At 43.3% G+C, this 24,788-nt stretch overlaps 1 long non-coding RNA gene across 1 annotated transcript; it reads right to left on the bottom strand.

Annotated features, from left to right (window-relative positions):
- Positions 1-368: 368 nt before the first annotated feature.
- Positions 369-24,788, bottom strand: Gm45950. The gene is made up of 2 exons (XR_385899.1): positions 24,346-24,788; positions 369-550 (listed from the first exon to the last, which is right to left on the bottom strand). It is a non-coding gene; the product is annotated as a predicted gene, 45950 (long non-coding RNA).

The following is a 24,788-nucleotide window of genomic DNA, read 5'->3' as shown; positions in this document are numbered from 1 at the left end:
AAAAAGATAGCAAGGCACAACTATACTTAGTTTATTAACAAACTGGAAAATATATTTCTTTTACTTTCTTTCTTTTTTTAAAAGATTTATTTATTATTATATCTAAGTACATTGTAGCTGTCTTCAGACACACCAGAAGAGGGCTTCAGACCTCATTACGGATGGTTGTGAGCCACCATGTGGTTGCTGGGATTTGAACTCAGGATCTCTGGAAGAGCAGTTCATCCTCTTAACTGCTGAGCCATCTCTCCAGTCCCAGAAAGTATATTTCTTGACTTACACAATAATTAGATTAGCAGAATTAACAGAAAACTAAAGCTGTAGATGCCTGTGGTGAAAATATAATGCACTTTAAAAAATAACGTATCTTGAATATGTTTTACAATTCACAGAGAAAAGGCCAACAAACTGTATCCTAGCAGAGAATAAACAACCTCTGCAGAAGCCAACTGTTAAACTTCATAGGAAGAAATCATGTTGAAAATGTGTAGAGATGCATGGTGGTGGCGGTGGTTGGTGGCAGTGGTGGCACACACCTTTGATTCCAGCACTGGGGAGACAGAAGCAAGCGGATCTTTGTAAGTTTGAGGCCAACCTGGTCTACAGAGCAAGTTCCAGGACAACCAGGTCTACACAGGAAAACCCTGTCTTGAAAAACCAAAATGGCCGGGCATGGTGACGCACGCCTTTAGTCCCAGCACTCAGGAGGCAGAGGCAGATGGATTTCTGAGTTCGAGGCCAGCCTGGTCTACAAAGTGAGTTCCAGGACAGCCAGGGCTATACAGAGAAACCCTGTCTCGAAAAACCAAAAAAAAGAAAAGAAAAGCCAAAACGGCAAATAAGGAGGGGGGAGAGGGAGGGGAACGGAGGGGAGGGGAGGGGAGTGAGGAAACAATGCCTATGAGGTTTTCACAGTTTTCCTGCCCTAGGAATTGATAGATTGACTCCACATTAGACACTAGAATCAGGAAGGAGTGAGCCCAGCCTTACCTTCAAAAAGCTCTCACTCAGGGAAAAGGATCAAGGAAAGGGCCAATTACAGTACAATACTGCAAAGAGCTAGCTCTGGGGAGTGTTTCCATCTGGGTAATTCATAGCTAATTGCTGTGAGGAATACCTCAGAACTACCAAGCCAGCAGCTGACCTGTAAGGGCTTGTGAAACCTATCACCAAATAAAACTTAGGAAATGTTGATTGCTGTCATTACGGTCTGAGTGCCCTTTCAGTGCTAAGAGATAGGATTCAGGTGCTTAGTAGCGTGCATGCGTGTGTGTGTGTGTGTGTGTGTGTGTGTGTGTGTGTGTGTGTGAGAGTAACAGAGAGAGTTATTTTAATTTGTTTTCATTACAAAAGTATTATATTATTCTTGTAAAAAAATGCACATACAGACCTCTTCCAAGGTAGCTATTGCTAACAGTCTGCAATAGTCTATTTCATCTTAAGACACCTCTAAATTGAAAGGTACTAAAAAGTAAAGAAAAAAAAAAAATAACAGGGACTTCAATGAGCATTTGTGATCTCAGACTTCAATGAGCATTTGTGATCTCAGATCTGTATGAGTGGAGGGCCAAGTGTAACAGCCAAGTACCCTGGGCAAACTGAGCAGGGAGCCCAGCAAGAAACCGGGACTGCATAATTAAAAGGGAGAGATATTCACTTTCACATCCAATGCTTTGTATTTCATGTTGATATCTATATTTGTTGAATTAAGGGACAGCCACTCCCAAAAGACCCGACCCTTACAAGATCCCGACTTTCTTCCAAAGTCACTCTTACTCCCTTGGGAATGGGTTAAAGAATGCGATCCTCGCCTTCTGGAAGATTTATTCTGTGTTACTCAAGTGAAACTCTGCCTTGAAGAAGATAAATCTCTAGTTTCTGAAACAATGGTCAATAGGAATATACTGGTCCCATGCAGGCTGAGCAGGCGTGAAGAAGAATGTGGCTTGTTTTTCTTCATTGTCTTTATTTATTTTCTGTACTAAAATCCAAAGGGTCTTAAGAGATGAAAAATGTTAAGCTGCGACCTGTCCAACTGCCAGGTGACTTTGTCTCAGGTAAACTACGAATAAGATAATATACAGCATGGACTAGAACAATACACAGGAAGACATGCGTGAAGAACCTGGGTTCCACTCTTAAGGCTCCCGCTCTCTTTCTAATTAAATGCATAATGTTAAATAAATCACTCCACCTCCCTACACCTCTGGTTTTTGTCTCTACTTACCTAACTGAATACCTAGCTAGGAAGATCAAAAGAAATTTTGTAGAGATGGAAGTCTTTCAAAAATGTAGTACATGCAAACTATAAAGTACTATTAATACTTATATTTACTATGGTGAGTAATGCACTCTTACACTTCATACCAAAATTCACATGCACACAAATCCATTAAGTATCCATCAGCATGTCCCAGGAAGATGGGGCATCAAGGCTGACGATGGCACAGACACTCCTTGGAGGGATTAAAAGATTCTATGTAACACGTTTGGATCATGTTTATTAAATACACACCAAATATGACCTCAGAATCAGTCCTGACTGACATCTGCTATGCCACTTCAAATGCCACCCGAATGTCAACTTTAGTTTGGACAAGATAATGAGCAAAACTAGAAGAGATAAATGAACTAGCAGAGAATCCTGAAATAAGTGAGGAACTGTGGTCTGTGGTAAAAGATTAAAAAAAAAAATAGCTACTTTAGTGAAGGTGTTTTCCTTCTCTGTATATCCAATAAGGAGCACTTATAAGCCTGGACTATTATAACAGACACATTTATGTATTAATTGTATGCTTATTCTGTAGAGAATCCACAGTACAAAAGGTGTAAGACTCTCATCTCCAAGGCTGCCTAAAGAGGAGCTGAAAAAGGATGGTGCCTATAGACATGGTGCCTATAGACATGCTTGGTTAAAAGGGGAGATCTCGGCGGGGGGGCATGGTGGCACACGCCTTTGATCCCAGCACTCGGGAGGCAGAGGCAGGTGGATTTCTGAGTTTGAGGCCAGCCTGGTCTACAAAGTGAGTTCCAGGACAGCCAGGGCTACACAGAGAAACCCTGTCTCAAAAAAACAAAAACAAAAAAGGGGGGGGGGATCTCATGGGGTCTCAGACAAATACAGGCACCTAGGGAACACTGGGAGTTGGAGAATTAGTGTTTTCCAGGGAAGAGCCCCACTGAAACCATACACACAGGTAACTGCTAACAGACTGAGCAGGTTGCATTTATTTATATAGGAATGTATATATCTCACAATAGATAGATAGATAGATAGATAGATAGATAGATAGATAGATAGATAGACAGACAGACAGACAGTGTGTGTGTAAAACATTAAAGAAATCGAGGCTGTGAACTTGGTGGGGGTATGTAGGAAGGGTTAAAGAGAAGAAAGTCAAGGGGAAAACAATGTGATTGTATTTTTTAATTTCATATATATATATATATATGTATGTATATAAACCATGAGCAGGCTGGAGAGATGGCTCAGCGGTTAAGAGCACTGACTGCTCTTCCAGAGGTCCTGAGTTCAAATCCCAGCAACCACATGGTGGCTCACAACCATCTATAAAGAGATACAATGCCCTCTTCTGGTGTGTCTGAAGACAGCTACATTGTACTCATATAAATATATATATACATCTTAAAAACAATGAGCAATGAGTATTTTGCAGTCTGGGGATAGGAACACAGTAACACGCAATGACTATATAATATATTATGGGATTAGGAGTTGGCGAGATAAAACTGATACAAAAGCTCTTCCACATGCCTCTGTGACCTCATCCCAGCTGCTCTGTAGGTGAACATGGAGCCCTGGGACTGAAGAACACTTCCATTTATATGTATTATTCTATCTCTTAGCTCCCGTTAAGAAGATATCAGAGCCGGGCGTGGTGGTGCACGCCTTTAGTCCTAGCACTCGGGAGGCAGAGGCAGGCAGATTTCTGAGTTCGAGGCCAGCCTGGTCTACAGAGTGAGTAAATAATATGTAAATAATAAATAAATAAATAAACAAATTTTTAAAAATTGATTATAAATAAATAAATAAATAATGCATAAAAAGAATACGTATTGAAGCCCTGTTAGATAGATAGATAGATAGATAGATAGATAGATAGATAGATAGATAGATAGATAGATGAAAAAGAAATCCATTAGCCACAATGAATAGGAATTAAACCCTACCTAGAGAAACCTTCTTGATAGAGAGCAAAATAAGCTTGGCAGAGATCGGAATCATCAGAATGGCCTGAGAAAGAGGAATCTATGAGGAGGGAGGAGCCAAAGGGAGAGAGCAGGGCAGTCACAGTCAATTTTCTTTCTTCTTTAAAAAAGATTTTATTTTATTTTATGTATATGAGTACCCTGTTGTTGTCTTCAGACACACCAGAACAGGGCGTTGGATTCCATTACAGATGGTTGTGAGCCACCATGTGGTTGCTGGGGATTGAACTCAGGACCTCTGGAAGAGCAGTCAGTGCTGTAAACCACTGAGCCATCTCTCCAGCCCCACAGTCAATTTTCAATCAGATGCACTATTGGCTCAGCTTGAGAGGATGGGAGATCATCCCTTCGCTTTCTAAGAAGGCATTTACAGGTTTATTTATTGTATCTGCATGTGCATTCGTGTGTGTGTGTGTGTGTGTGTGTGTGTGTGTGTGTGCGCGTGTGCGCGTGCTCGCGCACCTATATATGCTTCTGCGCACCACATGTATTCCAGAGCCCCTGGAGGCCAGAAGGGGGCATCAGATGTCCTAGAACCACAACAGCAGGTAGCTCTAAGCTCTGTGGGTGCTAGGACTCCAGACAGATCCTTAGCAAGAATCATAGGTGCCTCAGAAGCCTTTCCCTTTCCACTCTTTTTCCTGTCACAGCGGCTGACTTGGCTCCAAGGAAGACCAGGCTAATAAACAACAGGCACGTCAGGATCTGGCAAGACTTTGGCTCCCTGGGTTTTTGTTGTTGTTGTTGTTGTTCTATTCTGTTGCTATTCTACATTATACTTGATTTTGATTTTTAAGTCTGGGCATAGTGGCACATGTCCTTAAGCCTAACACATCAGAGAAAGAAACAGGAGGACCTCTGTGAGTTCAAGGCCAATTTAGTCTATATTGCAAGTTCTAGGACAGCCAGAGTTACATGGTGAGACCTGTGCCCACCCCTCCCCTCCACCCCCAAAAGCAAGCGAACAAAAACTCTTTGTTTTATATACTTAGTGATTTTCTTTATAAAAATAATACATTTACTCAAAATAAAACTTTGTTAGCTTTTGTTTGTTTGTTTTTATAGTTCTGTCTGTTTGTTTCATACTTATTTACAAAGAAATAACCAAGCACTACGAATGTCCAAGAAAGACAATAGTAGCTAAAATTTGGGCTGGGGATATGGTTCAGAAAGTAGGTGTCCCTGATTTGGTCTCAAACATCACCCAAACTGGCCACTCTGGAACACACTGGTAATCCTAGCTCTTGGAAGCTGGCAGCAGGATGACTAGCTGTAGGAGGCCATTGTCTGTTGTGTAGTGAGCTCGAAGGCACTGTGGGCTACATGAAACACCATCTCCTCCCCAAAAAAGAAAGAGAGAAGAAAAAGAAGGAAAGAAGAGGTACAAGCCCAGCATCGCGGAACCATCCCTACAATTCCCAATCAGAACGAACCATACCTTGAGATGAGTATTAATATCTTCTTTTTACTAAAAAGGAAACTTGCTCAGAGAAATGCTTTACTAGGTCAGACCACTATTAGTGACACAGCCAAGTGACTACAAGTAGACAACAGTTAAATTCAGGTCTACTTGACTTCAAGATTCATCTCTCCCTACTTCATTTTACTGCCCAAGTAATTTGTATCACAAATAAATATTCATACTTCAACTGCCAGCTCAGTGTCCATACCATATAGACAAGGAACTTAGTGCGAAGAGGTAGCACAAATACAAAACAAAATGCTTAAGAAAGGGGGCTGCCTCAAGATGGCTCAGTGGTTAAGAGCACTGACTGCTCTTCCACAGGTCGTGAGTTCAATTCCCAGCAGCCACATGGTGGCTCACAAACATCTGTAATGGAATCTGATGCCCTCTTCTGGTGTGTCTGAAGACAACAACAATGTACTCATATAAATAATAAATAAATAAAACTTAAAAAAAAAAAAAAAAGATGCTTAAGAAAAGGCCATCCTGCCAGGCGGTGGTGGCCTTTAGTCCCAGCACTTGGGAGGCAGAGACAAGTGGATCTCTCTGAGTTCCAGGCCAGCTTAGTCTATATAAAGCAATTTCCAGGACAGCCAAGGCTACACAGAGAAACCCTGTCTTGGGGGGCGGGGGTGGGTGGGGGAAGTGATCCAATTGCAAGACATCAAAGAGAAGACATTGGAGACACACCTGTCGGTTCTAGGACAGATGGAAAAGAGCTCTTTAGTCAGGACACCAGGAACATCGGGCTGTTCTGGGCACCCTCGACTGGTTTATAGGAGAGCCATCCTTGCCTTACCCACTTCCCCAGAGGAGCCTGCCTAGACACTAATAATATACTATATTTAAAAACAAAGATACCTTCAATTTCATGTTAGGCATTCATTAAAATAAGTCAAGAAGAAAGTTGATCTGTATCAGGAGAGAAACATATACTGGGATGAGGCGTAAATGAGCTTTGTAATGACTGTCAAGTTCTAGTTCCCTCTTGTTAGGACAAGATGCTTTCTGGGTAGTGCCCCGTTCCCAGCTCCCGAATCCCAAGCATGCACTAAAAGCTGTCCGCCTTGATGAGCATCTCTGTTTACTTTCTAACTAAGGGGTTTTAACTCAGGCTATTAGAACACGGGGAGGTGTTTAATCTGCCCATCTGTTTTCAGAAGTCTGACTCCTTTCATTTGTGATCCTAGGTAAGTAGTAGCTTGAAGGGTTTTCCTTACATACGAAAGATCAGTTCCCTAATTGCCAATTTCCATGTGATTCAGGTGTCAGAGGTTGTCCTGAAATTGGGGGGTGAGGGGACAGAATCAGATGAAGTGAGGTTCCCTGATGATGGCAGCAAAAGAAAGATTTTCCTTCCTTCCTTCCTTCCTTCCTTCCTTCCTTCCTTCCTTTCTTTCTTTCTTTCTTTCTTTCTTTCTTTCTTTCTTTCTTTCTTTCTTTTGTTCTCTCCTTCTTTTCTTATTTTTTCTTTTTTGAGGCAGGATTTCTCTCTGTAGCCTTAGCTTTCCTAGAATTCACTCTGTAGACCAGGCTGGCCTTGAACTCAGAAATTTGCCTGCCTCTGCCTCCTGAGTGCTGTGATTAAAGGCACACTTCATGACGCCCTGGCTGCTGCCTTTTTGTTTTGTTTTGTTTTGTTTTTATCTCTGTGCCCACCCCTCCTTTCAATAATCTATATGAATTTTCAAAAGGAGCCTTGGAGAACAAGAGCTGTGTCACACTGAATCACACAAAGTAGGCAGCAGTAGGGTGACAGAAAAAATTGGCTTCAGTCATGGGGAGGGAGATTTGAGGAAAGGAAAATGCAGGCCCTTCAAGCCAATAGCCTTTGAATACCTGAGGACACAGAGAAATTAATTTTCTGTTGATATAAAGTATACAGTTCTGGGCTGGAGAGATGGCTTAGTGGTTAAGAGTACTGACTGCTCTTTCAAAGGTCCTGAGTTCAAATCCCAGCAACCACATGGTGACTTACAACCATCTGAAATGAGATCTGACGCCCTTTTCTGGTGTGTCTGAAGATAGCTACAGTGTACTTGGTCATAATAATAGATAAATCTCTTTTTAAAAAGTATACAGTTCTTTTTAGTTAAAATAAGTTCTTACACACACTGAATATAGTAATATTGTCACTGCTTTGGAATAATCTTTCATTTCACACTTTTTCTATCTCTGGAACAGCAAGAGTTACTCACCAAGCAGGAAGGTCACTCACAGTAGCAAAGTCTTACTCAAAATGGATTTACAAGGGCTGAAGAGATGATTCTGTGTTAAGAGCACTAGTTGCTCTTGTGGAGGACCCAGGTTTGATTCCCAGAATCCCCATGGCTGCTTACAACCAGTAAGCAGGTTCCAAGAAACTGTATCCCCTCTTCTGACATCTGCAGGTGCCAGGCATGTGCATGGTGCGTAAACAGACACGCAAGTAAAACACCCACCCACATATGTTTTGCTAGTTTTCATGTCTTAAAAACAGTTCTAACTTTTTCAAAGTGCTTTCTCAATTTTTCTTTGGGGAATTTGTGAGCTAGGATAACCTCTTGTAAAACATTTCAAACGCAGAAAATAACCTGTACATACCTGCAATCCCAGCACCAGGAATTGGGAACAGGAAAATCAGGAGTTCAAGGCCAGTCTAGACTATATAAGACCCTGTCCCAAAAGATAGATAGATGGAGCCAGAAAAACACTCAGCCAGTGTATTGGACACTGATCTATTGCTATGAAGAGTTACCATAACCAAGGCAACTCATAAGAAAGAAAGCATTTAATTGGGTACTTGCTTGCAGGCTGGGAGGTTTAGTCCTTTCTCACTGGGGAACATGAAGGGCAGGCATTAAGGCAGTAGCTGAGAGTTACATCCAGAGAGAGAGAGAGAGTTGGTGGGGGGAGAGGGAGAGAGAGGGGGGGGATTCTGGGGACTGGTTTGGGTCTTTGAATCATCAAAGCCCACCCCCAGTGACAAACTTCCTCCAACGAGGCCACACCTCCTAAATGCTTATAATCCTATTAAAGAGTTCCATCAACTAAGCAGTCAACTATATGAGCACATGGAGAGGGTGGGGAGGGAGCGGCCCGTCTTATTCAAACTACCACAGCCAGTAAAGTTTTTGACTTGCAAAATGACAGCCTAAATTCAATCTCCTCAACACAGAGTAGACAGGGAAAGGCAAATTCCAAAAGTATTCCTCAACTTCACACACACACACACACACACACACACACACACACCCCGCAAATATAAATACATTAAACAAATAAATAAAATGCAAAAAGGGATGGCAGACAATAGGCTGCCTCTCCACTATAACTCTTTGAAATTTGCAGTAAAGTTCCAAATCCAGATCCTGCCGTCATCTTTTCTTCCATCTGCTTCCCGAGGGAGAGAGCATACACTCCCAGAGAGAACCGCTGCACCATTTTATTTGTGCTAGCTGACAAATGCCTGAGTTTAGACTGAATCTTCCAGTCAGTCTCCTACTCTGAAACAAAACCTTGAGACTCTTATCAGATATGCCAGAAGAGACCGAAGATAAGGCCAAGATTCAAGGGGAGTGTCCCCAATGGCCACGCCTAATTTAAGTTTTCCCCATACAGGAGTGACACTGCCTAGCCAGAGTCATGACTGGAAGCAGGGAGGGGAGAAGAGGAAGCCATTTTATATCATCAGGTCCTATCTCTATATTTTCTTACTCTTTGAGCATGACTCGCGCTCTCTCTCTCTCTCTCTCTCTCTCTCTCTCTCTCTCTCTGTGTGTGTGTGTGTGTGTGTGTATGTATGTATGTATACCAGCTTGTTGTTCCTAATGGCAGGAAATAAACGCACCAACATTAAGCCTGCAGAAAATAAGAGATGCCTTTCAATATCCTACTCCCTCTGTCGAAGAAATTGTCCCCAATGTCTCTGATCAGGTGTGTTGCTAGCTTTTGTCAACTTGATACATTCTAGAGTATTCTGGGAAGAGGACACCCGAATTAAAAAGATTCCTACATCTGATTAGCTGGGGGAAAAAAAAAAGGCCTGGGGGTAATTTTCTTGTGAGAGGGTCTAGCCCAATGTGAGTGGTGCCAACCCAGGCAGGTGGTCCTGAGCTGTGTAAGAAAGCAGCCTGAGCATGCCGTGGGAGGAAGCCTGAAGCCGCATTCCACCATGGCCTCTGCTTCAGTTCCTGCCTTGGGTTCCTGTCCAGCCTTCCCTCAGTCCAGGTGGAAGATCCCGTGAGAGCACAGAGGAAGGGCTGAGGCTTGGATGAGCGATTCGTGCTTGGTGAGCTCTGGCAGAGATGTTGAGAGTTCACATCCACCTCTCTGGCCTCCATTATTTTTAACCACTGAGTTTGACCAACTCCTTGTCACGGAGAATTGTCCAACTAAGAAAGATTAACAGCCCTCTGGATTATAACTATTGGTTCTCACTGTAACTTCCCAGGACCAAAGATCTACGCAGTTAAGCTGGCCCTCTGAAGATAGTCTATAATGGATCATTATAGATCCAAACACATCGTTAATCAACTTAACCTCAAGGCACTCTGGGACAAAACTCTGTTTTCTGAGTCTATTTTCCATTTGAAATTACATCTAGTCATAGTGTTCAAAATCGGTCAGCAGAGAAAAATACTTTCAAAAGTCCAAATAAAACAACGACAACAACAATAAAAAAAAAATGGTGAAGACAGCCTTTCCCATTGGTAAATTCCCAGGAAAATTCAATCCAAAATGGAAATTCCTCTTGCTGTTGTAAGTTGAACTCTGAGGGCTCGATGCTAAATCTCCTTGCTTGTTTAATCGCAGAATGCTGTTCTAGAACCCATATAAGAAATGTGTATTGTTACCCATCAAAGGCAACCTTAGCATTCCGTGGGGGAAGGGATTAACGCAGGCAACATAAGATGAAGCCAACTATCTCCTTCCTCCCTAGCAGGATGCCTATCAGAACATGACCCGGCTCTAATCTGTGATTTTTAAATTCAGTTTGCATTTCTTCTCGTGGGGTTAACTGGGATGCTGAGTTTTCAGTCTCCACCTAGCTGACTTCCTGTGTGAGCTACTTTTCTCACTGTGACAAACTAACTGCCAGACGAAAGCAACCTGGGGAAGACTTCATTTTTGACTTACGGTTTATAAAGCTCATGCTGGCTAGTTTTACATCAACTTGAACACAACAGGGCCTCACAGAGGGGAGGAGCCTCTGAGAAAACGCTTTGTAAGATCAAGCTGTAGGCGAGCCTGTAGGGCATTCATTAATTACTGATCGAAGTGGGCGGGCCCAGCTCGTTGTGGGTGGGGCCATCCCTGGGCTGGTGTCCTGGGTTCTATAAGAAAGCAGGCTGAGCAAGGTTTGAAGAGCAAGCCCCTAAGCAGCACCCTCTGTGGCCTCTGCATCAGCTCCGGCCTCAGTTCTTACCCTATTTGAGTTCCTGTTCTGACTTCTCTCAATAATAAATAGCAATATGCAAGTATAAATCAATGGGACCCTTTCCTTCCCGAGTTGCTCTTGAACACCGTGTTCATCCACATCAACAGAAACCTTAACTGAGACAGGGAAACAGCCAAGCAGCCAGTGGAGGCACGCGAGGTGGAAGGAACACCAAATCACATTGCTCACTGCAGTCTGCAGGCAGGAACAGAAAAGGAACAGAGAGGCAGCGTTATAAAAACTCTGAGCCCAGGCGGGGCGTGGTGGCGCACGCCTTTAATCCCAGCACTTGGGAGGCAGAGGCAGGCAGATTTCTGAGTTCGAGGCCAACCTGGTCTACAAAGTGAGGTCCAGGACAGCCAGGGCTACTTACACAGAGAAACCCTGTCTCGAAAAACCAAAAAAAAAAAAAAAAAAAAAAAAAAAAAAAAAAAAAAAACTCTGAGTCCAAACCCATTAATCCATTTCCTATATTCCTATAAAGGGGGCTCCATCTCCTAACAGTTCCATAGCCTTCCAAAACAGCACCACTACTTGAGAAACAAATGCTTAGGCACCTGAGCCTGAGAGATACATTCCCCTCCCCTCCCCCACCCGCTTAAGCCATCTCATAATACAAACGCATTTGTTCCCATGTTTAAGTTCCTGCATAATCTTTTTAAAATTTTAATTATGTTTTAATTTATTTCTTTATTGTAGTATATGAGAGAGAGAGAGAGAGAGAACGAGAGAGAGAGAGAGAGAGAGAGAACAGATAAAGTCAGAGAGGGTTTGTAGAAGTCAATTTTTCTCCTTGTGTCATGTGAGTCCTGAATACTCAGCTTTAAGGCCATCTCTCTGGTGCCATGCCTCCGAACAGCCCCAACACTTCAGCAATCCAAAATCCAAGTCTCTTCGGACATTCAAGGTACTCTCTTAGCTGTGCGCCCCTTTCAAACAAAACAAAGAAAAAGCTACAAACTTTTATTTATTTTATTTTATTTTATTTTTGGTTTTTTGAGACAGGGTTTCTCTGTATAGCCCTGGCTGTCCTGGAACTCACTCTGTAGACCAGGCTGGCCTCGAACTCAGAGATCCGCTTGCCTCTACCTCCTGAGTGCTGGGATCAAAGGTGTGCGCCACCACGCCCGGCACAAACTTTTAATACACGTGGCACCGGTACAATCATTTCCATTCTGAGAGGGAGGAACAGGGACATAGCAAGTTAAGATCAGAGCAAAGGAAGACTGAAATCAAGCAAGGAAAACACAAACCCTGTGGCTCTGTGTCTGAGCCTAACATGGAATCGCCAGGGCCCCAGTGGCTCTTGACACCCCCACCCCTCCAGATCTGCTGCCTTCTGCAGATGTCCCACAGTCCTGGCATCTCCAGCATCCTAGGACCACAATGAAAGTTAGATGTCACCTTCCCAGCTCTATGTACTGGCCTGTCGGGACCTTTCAGAGAATTTAAAGCCTGCATTGTGTGTACTGCCTGGCCTTACTGGCTTTCTGAAATATTGGCATGAGTCTCCATGACCCCTCACTTGTGCATACTTAATGCATGAAAACCAGAACCATGTCAATGACGGGCTGAGCTCTGCTGCCAGCTTGAGATGCAGTATAACACACACACACACATGCCCCTGGGCCCAGCTACAGCGGCTGCTCTGTACCTTGGTGGCTGAATCCAAGCAAACACATCCATAGTTGGTCTCTTTGGACTAGGGAATCCTTTCAGCAGTATTCTCAGATCAACTCCCCTTTTCATGTATACTTGTATTTCTTTTTTGTTTTGTTTTGGTTTTTGGTTTTTCGAGACAGGGTTTCTCTGTATCGCCCTGACTGTCCTGAAACTCACTCTATAGACCAGGCTGGCCTCAAACTCAGAAATCTGCCTGCTTCTGCCTCCCAAGTGCCGGGATTAAAGGCATGTGCCACTGCTGCCCAACTATGCTTGTATTTCTACAAACTAGAGCTTTTCTGTACGGGTGGAGTCTTGCCCACAGTGTACCATCTCCCTGTCCCAGTGTAGAGCACTGACTTTCGCTATGGTAGTGTTACCTCTTCAATAAATATATCTGTGTTTGCATCCATCTTGTCTGCAACTTTATTCTTATTGTTTATACACACATTCACATACATACACAGACACACACACACACTTGTGTGTGTGTTTCTATTTTGTCAATTTGACCCAGAGCAAGACATGTCTGGGAAGAGGACGTCTTAACTGAAAAATGCCTTCATAAGACTGGCCTGTAGACAAGTTGACGGAGTATTGTCTTGACTAATGACTGATATTGGAGGACCCAGCCATTGGGGGCGGTGACACCTCTGGTTAGGTGGTCCTGGGAGGTATAAGGAAGCAGGGTGGGTAAGCCCTGAGGAGCTAGCCAGTGACAGCACTCCTCCAGGGCGTCTACATCACTCAATCCCTGCCTTCAGGTTCCTGAGTTCTGCCCCTTCTTCTCTTGATAATAGACTATGATGTGGAAGTATCAGCTACAGTAGGTTTTTAAAATATAATTTATTTTATTTTTTATACATACTAGTGTTTCGCCTGTATATATATATATCTGTGTGAGGGTGTCAGGTCCCCTGGAACTAGAGTTGCAGATAGTTGTGAGCTGCTATGTGGTTGATGAGAATTGAACCCCGGTCCTGGGGAAAATGGCCAGCGCTCTTCACTGCTAAGCCATCTTTCAGCCTCTAGTCACGGTGTTTTATCTTGGCAATGGAAACTCTAAAGTATGCGTGGAGGTCAGAGGACAACTCCCAGAAGTCAGGTCTCCTGCTTACCATGTAGGTTCTGGGGATTAAATTCTGGGTGCAGGCTTGGCAGCAAAGGCCTTGCCCACTGTGCTATCTCGTGGATCCTTGCCTGCAACGTTAAAACTTCTCGCTCTCCTTCCTTGCCAAATTGCACAGCAGTCTGGTGTTTGCGCTCTGCCTTTCTGTGCTGACCTGGACATGAGCAGGGGCAGTAATCATGACACAGTCTGCATGTTCTGCTACCTGGGATTTTTCTCTGCCAAACAAATTAGTCCGTTACGGTTTTGTGGGGCTTTGTTGTTGTTGTTGTTTTTGTTTTGATTTCGAGAAAGGGACTCTCTATATAGCCCTCAAAGTCCTAGAACTCACTCTGCAGACCAGGGCTTTGAACTCACAGAGATCCTCCTGCCTCTGCTTCCTAAGTGCCAGGGCTAAAGGGGATGCCACATTATACCTGCTTTTGATTCCGTTACTTTTGAATCCAGCCTCACTCAAAATTTCAGAACATGGGCAGAGCCCAGAAAGATTCTTTGTTAGACGTAATGTGATGGTTTCTAGCCCAGTTCCCAGTACAGTCCTTACTCCCCTCTGAAACTGCATGCGCTCTGAGTGCCTCTATGGTTTTCATTCTACACATTCTGCCTTCCAAATTCTTACCTGAATGACCCAGGAAGCTCTGATTTCAGCCTCCTAGGACTTCCACAGACCACAACTCCAAATCTTCTACACTTAAACAGTTGCAAAGGCTTAAAATCCATAGTGAGCTTTATCACTGTAACTCCTGAGTCCTGGTGCCTCATTACCAAATACCCGACAAACACAGTTTAAGAAAAAGGTGAGGACATATCTCAGTGGTAAGCACAAAAATCGGTGTTCAATTGTTCAACATTGTGAAAAAGGAAGGAAGGAAGGAAGGAAGGAAGGAAGGAAGGAAGGAAGGAAGGAAGGAAGGAAGGAAGGAAGACAACCAAGGGGTTTGCAGAGATGACTCAACAGTTAAAGTATGTTTGCTTTTCTTACAGATGAATAAAGTTTGGTTCCCAGTACCCACACTGAGCAGCTCAAAACTACCTGTCACGTCAGGTCCTAGGGACCCAGCACCCTCTTCTTGCCTCCACAAGCACCCATACTGTACATACACATAAATAAAAATACAACAAAAATATTTTTGAAGTAGAAAAGCAAGCCAGGTATGGTGGTACATACTTTTAATCTCAGTACCCAGGAGGCACAGGCAAGGCAGTTATCTATGAATTAGGCAGGTATCTGAGAAGTCAGGGCCAGTCTGCTCTACAGAGTGAGTTCCAAGCCAGATAGAGTCACCTTGTCCCAAGCCCCACACCCTTAAAATAAAGCAATGTAAGGAAGTTATTTATCTGTTTATGTATTCTATTCTAACTCCAGCTTCCACACTCTCATCTCCTCCCAGATCCTCCCTACCTCTCCACCCTTCTGACTACATGCCTTCTCTCCCTTTAGAAAAGAAACAAACAACAAACAAAACCCCCAAGAATAGAGCAAAACAGAGGGAAAAAAGAACCAAAGAAGAAGCATAAAAAGTACACACAGATACAGAAACATATAGAAAACCCATATAAATACAAAACAGAGGTCATAATGTGTAAGCCAAAGACCATTAAAGTAAATAGTGCCCAGACAAAGAATTATGAAATGAAAATTCTCCAAAAATATTGAGTTCCTTTTGAATTGGCCGTCTACTGCTGGGCACAGGGCCTGGCCTTATGTGTGGTTTGTATACACAGTAAGGAAAGGTTTGTTCTGGCTTGTCCATCCTGGTGGATAAGACATGGTGGGTGAAGCACGAGGCAGCTGGGCACACTGAATCTGCACTCACAAAGAACCTAGCAGACAGGATATACATCTTTGAGGCCCACACCTGCTGATCTACCTCTTCCATCTAGATCCCCCTCTTAAAGGTCCACTCATCTTCTACAATGGCAGCTCCAGTTGGAGACCAAGTGTTTAAACCATTTCACACTCAAACCATAACACTTTAAAAACAGTATCCTCATTCTTCTACTCCCTAGACCACAGCTCCCCGTTCCTCCTGCAAAACAGTGGCAAAGGCTTAAGAGCAACAGTCAGGTTTAGTTCAACCACCCCACTTCTGATACTATTCTATCCTGGCTACTTTTCACAGCTGTGACAAAATGCCCGACAATGCTTTAAAATTATATGTGTATATATATGTGTATAATATATATACACATATATATACACATACACACACATATATACATATATATATGTGTATATAGATATATAATAAAAATAAAAAACAAACCAACAAAAAACTTTTAAATCTTTAGTTTTTCTTCGAAAGATCTTCATCCACTTCATCCACCTCACTGCATGTGAAGATTAAGAGCCATTATTCTGACCAGTCTGAGAGCAATACTCTCTCCTCTGCCAGCAATCAGGAATTGGCACGAGGTCAGTTCCTTATGGTCTTGAGGTTTTGGTGGGAGCACTTTAGTGACTAGCTCATTCTCTAGCCACCCTTCTTTCTCTTAGAATCCTCTTCATATCTTGCTTCTTTCTCTTAGAATCCTCTCCATATCTTGAATGCTTATTTTCTTTTCCTGTTTCAGACAGGTGTTTCTGGTCTGGAAGCACAGCGTTGAACTCAGGGCTGGTTTCTGCCCAGTGATATGACTTCTCCCATACATGACCCCACGACTCCACATTTACAGTAGTCAACTCTACAGTTCCTTCTTACAGCCTTACAGTTGGTTTTTCTGTGCTTTTTCCATTTCCAGAAGGAACTGAAGACTTTTTAAACTGTATGGCATAGCTACCACCACTGTTTTCTTTCTAGAACTCTTTTTTTTTTTTGTTTTGTTTTGTTTTTCAAGACAGGGTTTCTCTGTGTAGCCCTGGCTGTCCTGAAACTCACTCTGTAGACCAGGCTGGCCTCGAACTCAGAAATCCGCCTGCCTCTGCCTCTAGAGTGCTGGGATTAAAGGCATGTGTCATCACACCCGGCTTAGAACTCTGTCTTAGCCTTGCTTCCAAGGCCCCCTTTCCTACAGTGTGGCTGCACAGATCCCTGACTCTGAAGCTGGTAACTGTTTCAAAAGGCTATAATCTCAGGAAGACTGCCAGCTAGCATGGTCTCTGACATGCACTCCTCTCCTTTTAGCTGTTAGAACCTCTTGCTCTTCAGTAACCTGATGACCATGTACATTTATTTCTGCCCCTGCTTGTCTCCTATCCTTTTTCTATCACAACTATTCTCAATGGGGCTTAGCTGTGGTTTTCTTTTTCCTAACTTCCTTTCTCTTTCTCTTTTATTTTTTTAAAAAAATGTTTAATTAGATATTTTCTTTATTTACATTTCAAATGCTATCCCGAAAGCTCCCTATACTCTCCCCCCGCCCTGCTCCCCTACCCACCCACTCCCACTTCTTGGCCCTGGCGTTCCCCTGTACTGGGGCATATAAAGATTTTTCTTTTTTGAAACAAGGTTTTGCTATGTAGTCTTGGCTTGTCTGGCTTCCAGATCACAGAGATCCCCCTGTCTCTGCCTCCTGAGTGCTGTTGGGATTAAAGGCATGTGCCACCTTGCTGGAATAAGTATTTGAACTCTGACCTGCTACTTAGGTGGGCCCAATTCTTCCTCTATCACTAATAAACCTCCAACTGCTACCCCTCCCCCTGAGCCCTTTCTGCCTCCACTTGTCCTTAGCAGCTCATCCTTCATCTACAAGATCCGAAGCTCAGGCATAGCTTGAGTGGAGCCTCCTCCCACCCGTGGCAAGTCATGTCTGGCTTACGCCTGTAGCTGCCCTGACTCAAAAACACAAAAGTGTTTTTCTTATACCTTAAAAAACTTCTCATAGCATTTGTTTGTGAGGCATCTTTCCTTACAAGATCACGGCTGCTCCCTCTCTCCTCATGCATCTGTTTGTTTTTTAACTTTTTTTATTTTTTTAAGATTTATTTATTTATGTAAGTGCACTGTAGCTGTCTTCAGACACCCCAGAAGAGGGCATCAGATCTCATTACGGATGGTTGTGAGCCACCATGTGGTTGCTGGGATTTGAACTCAGGACCTCTGGAAGAGCAGACAGTGCTCTTAACCGCTGAGCCATCTCTCCAGCCCCCGTATATGTAGTTTTAACATTCACCAGATATTGTGTGATATAAACTCACCAGTGGCAATGACAATAATGGCCAACTGTGGACTGGGGTGTGGTGTGGTAGAGGCTAGCACAGGCCAAGTCTCTGTATCAGGCACTGGTTTAAGCATTTTATACATGCTAGCTTATTTAGTCCTCTGACAGTCTTTCTGCCAGAAACATATCATCGCCCCACACCCATTTTGCAGATGTAAAACTAGTCTATAAAGGCCAAGGAATTTGCCTAAGATCATCTAGCCACTGACTACACTTCCCTGTGGCTGGTGCGCTCTCTCTCTCTCTCTCTCTCTCTCTATCTCAGCTACCCCTGCTTCTGGCATTGCCTGAGTCTCCATGGAATAACATATCCAAGGACTTTGGTCTAGTCTTCTCAACATTTAGAAACTGGATTCTCCTTTTAAAAGCAAAATAGAAAGCTGTATAGCTATCAGCCACAACGCACCCTAAATCTTGAGCATAATGATTTCCTCTACTGTGCTATCTGTATTATTCTATTAAAGTTACTCTGCAATTCTTAAAAAATGACCTCTTGTGTTATAATCGCTGGATTGTGGTTACCAGGCCTTCCCATGTAGACATACATTTAAATCCTTGGTTTTCGAGTTCATTTTCACTACCTGATAAAGTATTATCAGAGCATGTAACCAAAGAATGACTGTGTAGCTTGGTGAGATAAGCAATTCATGCTCTAGCACGGGTATTTTAAACAGAGCTGGTTATTCCTGTAGGGGAACTATATTCAGATCAAACTAATTTCTTAAGTGACATAAAAGGAGTGAGCGGCTTTGGGGCGTCTTACGTAACTGGCTGAGGGCTGAGGGCTTGGGACTAGATGGTGGCTGACAGGGAAAGGAAGCTGGATCTTTAAAATGGCAGAAATTATAACTTTAAAAATTACAATAAATATCACCTGCCAGGTATTAAAATGATTAAAGAGCTTATTTTCTACACTCTTATTGTGATAGGTTTCATAAGCAAATAATTTTAAGTACGCTAACCTGTTAAGCACTAGCAATTAGTTGAGAAAAACAAACACAAATGCTCTTGAAGACAGAGCAAACCCTGAGGGAATTCAGTCCTCTGAAATTATCCTAAGTGTTACTGAAGTACTTCTGGAAGACTGCTACCCCAACGAAAATCTCCCTTACCCTTCCTTCTACTTTCCACCGCCTAACAACTGCTTCTGGAAAACAAAAGAAAAAAAAAAAATCACCCAACCAACCAACCAACCAACCAAGCAAACAAACAAAAAACCCCAAGGGGCTTGGTTTGGTAGGAAAGACTGTTTGCTGAAAAAAATGAGAAGCAGAGCTTGGATCCCAGCATCCGTGTCAATAGCTGGGTTTGCACCCACGTGCAACTCTAGGCTACGGGAGGCAGACTCAGCAGCCAGCGCACTAGGGCTTGCTGGCCTCCAGCTTAATGCCAGGTGCTGTGAGAGACCCTACCTCAAAGGAGTAGGACACAGACAAACTCTGTCCACTCGAAGTCTTCCTGTGTGCACAACGTATCTGCCCACCCCCACATACAAACCCAAAACAGATATTTCTCTCTCTCTGTAGTTCAGATTGTCCTGGCAATGAGTATGTAGCTCACGATGGTCTTAAACTCACAGCAATCCTGCGGCCTCAGCTTCTTGAGTGTTGGAATTACAGTTGAGAGCCACTATACCCAGCTCACTTACAATTTCTATGGCAGCTGTCAGGATCACTTGCTAATCTCTGTGGATTGGTGGTGGGTGAAACCCCTCTGGAATGTCTGGGTCTTCCCAGAAACGTTCCATGTCTGTACCACCCGTGAATGGGAAGGCTGCTGGACTGGTAGGCTTTGTTACTGAGCAGTTAATGGGATATGGGTTTGTTGTCTCGTCTCATTTTGCAGTCCGCTAAATACAGATATGAGATTAAATGGTTTCCAGAGCCCACCCCTAAAACTCCACAATTTTAAAATGTCTCTGAACACTGTTGTACAAGCAAGACTCTAAGACTTAGTTCCATGAACTAAATGAAAAATGTGTCTAAACCAGTAACACGGAAATAGGATATTTAAAACAAAATCTCCCAAAAGATTCATTATTGTTACACTAATTACTCTTTCACATTTCATCTAAGGAACGGAGCCGTGCGAACGCATCTCAAGGAGGAAGGACCTGCGCCCTCAGTACTGAGGGATGAAGGCAGGAAGGACGGAGTTCAAGACCAGCCTGAACTACAACATAGATTATATCTTAAAAAAGAAAAAAAGAATGTAGTGAATAAAGAAAGATTCAAAAAAAAAAAAAAAATCCATCCTTTGCAGCCTAGGAGGAAGAGGGAAAGCAGAAAGGGGCCAGGGAAGACCTGGCTGACTTTCCACGCACCGTCCTGGTGGGAAGAGAAGTTGGGAGTAGGAAGCTGACAGATGCACACACTATAAGGAGATGGTCAAGGAGCCTAAGATGAGGACTGCTTTTTTCTGGGCATGCCTGTGAAAGGCCAAGGCTCTCTGAGGGCTGCTTTCAGCTGCAAAGCTTGTTCCAAGTGACACAGGGGCTGGCAGATGGTGGTCTAGTGAGGTCAAAGCGAGCCCCCCCCCCCCCCAGGCCTACTTGGGGTATTCAGGAAGCTCATTAGAGATGGTGCATTTCCAAGAAAAGACAAAGCACCTGCTAAACTCAGGAGGACCTGACCCACGGTGACAAGAGTTCAGTTCAAAGACACTGTACAGTGTGGGAGGGGAGGAAGGTGACAAATACCTCAAAATGATGACAATGAGAGGAAATTACATGAGGCAGGTGTGGTAGCACCCTCCTTTAATCCCAGCACTTGGGGAGGCAGAGGCAGGCGGATTTCTGAGTTCCAGGCCAGCCTGGTCTACAAAGTGAGTTCCAGGACAGCCAGGGCTATACAGAGAAACCCTGTCTCAAAAAAACAATTAAAAAAAAAAAAGATAGAAATGACTAGGGCTGGTGAGATGGCTCAGTGGGTAAGAGCATCCAACTGCTCTTCCGAAGGTGTGGAGTTCAAATCCCAGCAACCACATGGTGGCTCACAACCATCCGTAAGGAGATCTAACACCCTCTTCTGGAGTGTCTGAAGACAGCTACAGTGCACTTACATATAATAAATAAGTAAATAAATCTAAAAAAAAAGATGGAAATGACTAGTTTTACCTTTGGGGTTAGCACTTCTGAGCATAAAGAGGAACATACTAGAGAAGACCACAAGGGAAGGCATTTGTGGCTTAGACTCCTTTAGTCCTGACATGTAAACCCTATTCCTCAGTCACCATGTTTATTAGAAAAGAGAGTTCCTCAGCTGGCCTGTGCCTTTAATACCTGGGAGACAGAAGTCGATGGATGTTTGTGAGTTCAAGGGCAGCCTGATCTATAGAGTGAGGTCCAAGTCATCCCAAGACCACACAGTAGACCCTGACTAAAAGGAAGGAGGGGTGTTTCGTTTTTTCTTTTCTTTTCTTTTCTTTCTTTCTTTCTTTCTCTCTCTCTCTCTCTCTCTCTCTTTCTTTCTTTCGATTTATTTATTATATGTAAGTACACTGTAGCTGTCTTCAGACACACCAGAAGAGGGCATCAGATCTCACTACGGTCGGGATTTGAACTCAGGACCTTCGGAAGAGCAGTTAATGCTCTTAACCGCTGAGCCATCTCTCCAGCCCGGGTGTTTTGTTCCTTAAGACACTTATTTTTATGGATTAGAAAAATGTTATAAAACAAGAAATGCTATGTTAGAAATATGGCATGTTACCCTTATTGGTCAGATAATGTTATAGTTGGTTCAGCAATCTAGGCTATGCAAAAGGCATTCTCTATAACTTACACAAACCCTTTACCCCTAAACATACTTCGGAATAAGCAAATTGTGAAACAAAATTTGAAAAACTGTAGTTATGTAGAAGATTGAGGCGTGTGGTCCTGGGGCTAAAAACTTTGGAAAATAGAGATGAATTTGGCCTCCAGAATTCACATGGCAGCAAACAACCCACTCTTCCTGGAAGCTGTCCTTTGACCTCCAGAGCCATGCCACTGCGTCCACGCGTCCACACAATACACAGGTACACACACACACACAAAATAAATAAAAATGTTATAAAAAAATTAGGGAAAAATAACCTACTGTTTCTTCTTACATTTGAATTAATATGAATAAATCTTCAATTCTACCACACCAAAATTCAAACTCATGGCTACATCAAGAGAACCGATATGTATTGGTTGAGTAGAATTTTTTTTTTAAAAGATTTATTTACTTTGTTTATATGAGACCCTGTTGCTGTCCTCAGACACACCAGAAGAGGGCATCAGATTCAATTACAGATGGTTGTGAGTCACCATGTGCTTGCTGGGAACTGAACTCAGGAAGAGTAGCGTGTGCTCTTTAACCACTGAGCCATCTCTCTAGCCCGTTTCTTTGCTTTTCAAGATACAGGTGTTTTTTGTATAACCTTGGCTGTCCTAGAACTACCTCTGTAGACCAGGCTGGCCTCGAACTCAGAGAGAACCATCGCCTCTGCCTCCTGTGTGCTGAGATTAAAGGCGTGCGCCACCACTACCCAGCTACAAATGTTTAATGCAATTAGAATTATGGACTCAATTATAATATGCTATTTTCCAGATTTTTAAAACTCTTCCCTCAATGCTTATTAAATCCAACCATAAACATTCATTTTCACCCAGCTAACAACCATAAATTATTTATTTATTTTAGTTTTTTTGAGACAGGGTTTCTCTGTAAAGCCCTGGCTGTCCTGGAACTCACTCTGTACAGCAGGCTGGCCTCAAACTCAGAAATCCACCTGTTTAATGTAATTAGAATTATGGACACAATTATAATATGCTACTTCCAGATTTTTAAAACTCTTCCCTCAATGTTTATTAAATCCAACCATAAATGCTCATTTTTACCCAGTTAACAACCATGACATTTTTAATACTGTTTATGTATTTAGTCAGATAGGATCTTGTTTCGCAGATCGGGATAGCCTAGAACTTGCTATCCCTTCTGCTTCAGCCTTCAGAATTCTGTGAATATAGGCTTTAGCTACTCATGCATGACTCGAATTGTTGGATTTTTTTTAATAAAATAATTTCTTAAGGTTTATGTGTGAGTTCTGCCTGCATGCAAGTCTGTACACCAAGTGCATGCCTGGTGCTTGCAGAGGCCAGAAGAGGGGGACAGATGCCCTAGAATTGGAGTTACAGATAGTTGGAGCTACCATGTGGTTGCTGGGACTGAAGTGAGACCTCTGGAAGGACAGCCAGTGCTCTTAAGGGATGAGCCATCTTTCTAGCCCCTCAAGATATTTTTCAAATAGCTGTCTTCACATACAGGTTTTGAAAAGATTGTGAGTCTTTGAAAATCACATGACCAAAAAAGAAAAAAAAAAACCCAGCAATTGTACATCATATGATAGGTTATTATTTAAATGGCAGGAGATGTCTGACATCTAGAAGGGTGATTTGCCAACAGTGGTGGCGAATGCCTTTAATCCCAGCACGTGGGAGGCAGAGGCAGGCGGATTTCTGAGTTAGAGGCCAGCCTGATCTACAGAATGAGTTCCAGGACAGCCAGGACTACACAGAGAAATTCTGTCTCAAAAAACCAAGAAAGAAAAAAGAAAAAAAAAAAGAAAAAGAAAAAAAGAAAAAAAGAAAAAAATCTGTAATTTACACATAGCACAATACCGTAGACTTACCTCTCCTGTGCGTCCCTTAGAATTCACTTTTCTCCCTCCCTTTCTGAAGCTTTGTAATGTTTTATCTATCTTAAGCCTAGAAAGCAATCAATGAAATTCAAGTAGAAAATCACTGACAGCTCCGAAATGAGGGAATCCAGAGATAAACCACTAGCTATGCAATAAGGAATAGTGAGCGGAGTACATTTTCAGTCTTCATAACGGCGGCCAGGGAATAGAAACACATTTTCCTTGGGGAGAGATTGTGCTAAGGGGACCAGACACAGATACAAAAGATTATTCCTCTCGGGGGTTTATCTTTCTTGACTTCGTGGGACCTAAAACAAAACCAATATAATCCATCACAACCTCCACCCGTTTTATTTTACTTCTTCCGGAACACCATGTAGACCACTTGCCCCCCCCCCCCCCCCAAAAAAAAAGCCTAAAGCAAACTAACTTGGTTAAAGATCTAAAACATTCTGAAAGTTTGGGCGACAAAAGCTGGAACCGACTCCAGACTCTCTCTTAAGTTCTCAGCAGAGCCGAAACAAGATTTCTTAAGGTTTGCAAATAAATCCCTTCAGCTGGACTAAAAACGCACAGAGCCTGGAGCGCTCCCTACAGCTGAGAGCTTGAACCTACCGAGCCCAGAAATCCGGAGTTACCCAAGACGGAGTCCCTCACTCCTTGTGGCGTTTAAGAGAACCAGGTGAAGGTTGGGGTGGAGGGAGGCTGAACCGGCAAAAGGCAGGATTAATCACTTCTCCCAATTGCATCAGCAGCCCCCGCCCTTCCTTCAGAGCACCTCCTATCCTAGAACCTTCGCTACGTACTGCCGCTCCTTCGCCCACCCCCGGCTCCATTATATGCCCTGATACCTCCCCATTATCACCCGCCCTGCCACACTCCCCCCTTTCCTCTTTCCTCCTCCTCCTCCTCCGTCGGGGAAGGAGGAAACCCGAGAGAGGAAACAGGGTGTTGGAGGAAGGGGGCTCCGCGATAAGAGAGGAGGCTCCATTGGCTCCGACACCGTACGGGCGCTTCCCATTGGTCAGGCCCCGCCGGAATCCACGCCCCCTCTGTCC

This window comes from Mus musculus, chromosome 17 (assembly GCF_000001635.26).
Source record: "Mus musculus strain C57BL/6J chromosome 17, GRCm38.p6 C57BL/6J".
NCBI classification, from domain to species: domain Eukaryota; kingdom Metazoa; phylum Chordata; class Mammalia; order Rodentia; family Muridae; genus Mus; species Mus musculus.
Note: the sequence above shows the minus strand (reverse complement) of the source record. Positions and strands in the feature narration are given on the sequence as shown.